We start from the raw sequence: 2,162 nt of genomic DNA on the forward strand, positions 1-2,162 counted from the left end.
CTACTAAAAACACAAAAAATTTAGCTGGGGGTGGTGGCGTGCACCTGTAGTCCCAGCTACTCAGGAGGCTGAGACAGAGAACTGCTTGAACCCGGGAGGCAGAGCTTGCAGTGAGCCAGGATGGTGCCACTGCACTCCAGCCTGGGCGACAGAGCGAGACTCCGTCAAAAAACAAAAACAAAAACAAAAAAACTTATATTAGGTCTTTCGGCCGGGCTTGTGAGCGGGACGCGTCGCCATGGGCCGCATGATCTGAGGACAGTGGAAGGGTGCCGGGTCTGCGTTCCCCGCCCAGGTGAAGCACCGCCAGGGCATCGCGCGCCTGCACGCCATGGACTTCCCCCAGCTGCTACAAGAGCACAGTGAAGGACGCTATCCACTACCTGGGCTGCGGTGCGCCCCTCGCCAAGGTGGTCTTCCGGGATTCGTACCGGTTTAAGAAGTGGAAGGAGCTGTTCATTGCCGCTGAGGGTATTCACATGGGTCAGTGTGTGTATTGCGGCAAGAAGGTCCAGCTCAACATTGGCAGTGTAGACACCATGCCTGAGGGTACGACCGTGTGCTGCTTGAAGGCCAAGCCTGAAGACTGTGGCAAGCTGGCCTGGGCATCAGGGAACGATGCCTCCATTATCTTCCACAACCCTGAGACCCAGAAGAACCATGAAGCTGCCCTCTGGCTCCAAGAAGGTTATCTCCTCAGCCAACAGAGCTGCGGGTGGTGTAGTGGCCACAGGTGGCCGAATTGACATAAGCCATCTTGAAGGCTGGCCGGGCCCACCACAAATATAAGGCAAAGAGAAACCGCTGGCCACGAGTACGGGGTGTGGCCATGAACCTTGTGGAGCATCGTTTCAGAGGTGGCAAACGCCAGCACATCGGCAAGCCCTCCACCATCTGCAGAGATGCCCCTGCTGGCCATAAAGTGGGTCGCATTGCTGCCCGCCAGACTGGACGTCTCCGGGGAGCTGAGACTGTGCAGGAGAAAGTGATGAGGGGCTCAGTAAAGTTTGTCCTTCTGCCACCAATAAATAAATAAATAAATAAATAAATAAATAAGATAATATTCATTCCTAACTCTCTTAAGTGTGTTTCCACAATTGAAAGAGATGTATTATGAGTTTTTTGTTATATAACTATAAGATTATTGTAAAATAGTTAAGTGGTACATAAAAAGGTGAAGAAAGGATTATATATCACCTAAAATCCCACCAACCTGAGATCAAAAACATAAGCAATTTAGTAGCCATATGTTTGTGCATTTCTCTATCAACATAAATCTATACACACATATGTAGTTGTGTGTGTATATAAACATACATATACATAATTTTGTATTAAAAATCAATCATATTGTATATGTTATTTTACTTTGAATTTTTGTAAGTGCTGTCTTTTGTGGGACATCTGCTTGTCTCTCTTCTTTCCCTCTAGTCCCCCACTCTATCTCTACACATTCCCAATATTACATCTCCCTCCGTCACTGTGTAACCAATTCATAACGTGGTGTTTATCTTTCTCATAAGCACATTTATCAATTTACCATTGTTTATTTTACAAAAGCATAATCATCTTACATGCAACTCTTTCACATCTTTCTTTTTTCCAACATATATATGATATATATATATATCTCATTCATTATATATTTATCTCTCTCATTCATTATATATATATATGTATAATTCATTCATTCTTTGGAATCCCAACTTATCACTTAGTAGCAGTGATTGGGACAAATTATTTTGTTTCTGAGTTTTTATCTGTAATATGGGCATAATTATTGTAACTATTTCCTTGGGTTGTTATTAAGCACAATATATTAGTCTGTATAAAATGCTTAGAACCACATCTTACTCAAAGTAAGAGCCATGGAAGCATTAGCTATTATTTATAATAGGTGCAGAATATTTTTTCATGGTATAGATGTAAAAAATATATTTAACCAGAAAGCCCCTAATTAAATAATGGATCTAAGCAATGATCATCAATGGATTCTAAACTCTTTGGATGAACAGTGGCGGGTTGATTAGACAGACAAAACCTGAATTCATTCAATAATGTTAAAGAAAAAACTGGTACAACTACATATTATTTGCCTACAGAGGTGATAAAATAGGAAGTATTTAGCGCCATCTATGAAACATTGTTATCCAAGAATCACA

The 2,162-nt window shown here is 42.1% G+C and overlaps 1 pseudogene; it reads left to right on the forward strand.

The window, feature by feature from the left end:
- Nucleotides 1–238: 238 nt before the first annotated feature.
- Nucleotides 239–1,036, forward strand: LOC126948945 (60S ribosomal protein L8-like; annotated as a pseudogene).
- Nucleotides 1,037–2,162: the final 1,126 nt, after the last annotated feature.

This window comes from Macaca thibetana, chromosome 2 (assembly GCF_024542745.1).
Source record: "Macaca thibetana thibetana isolate TM-01 chromosome 2, ASM2454274v1, whole genome shotgun sequence".
Lineage (NCBI taxonomy): Eukaryota > Metazoa > Chordata > Mammalia > Primates > Cercopithecidae > Macaca > Macaca thibetana.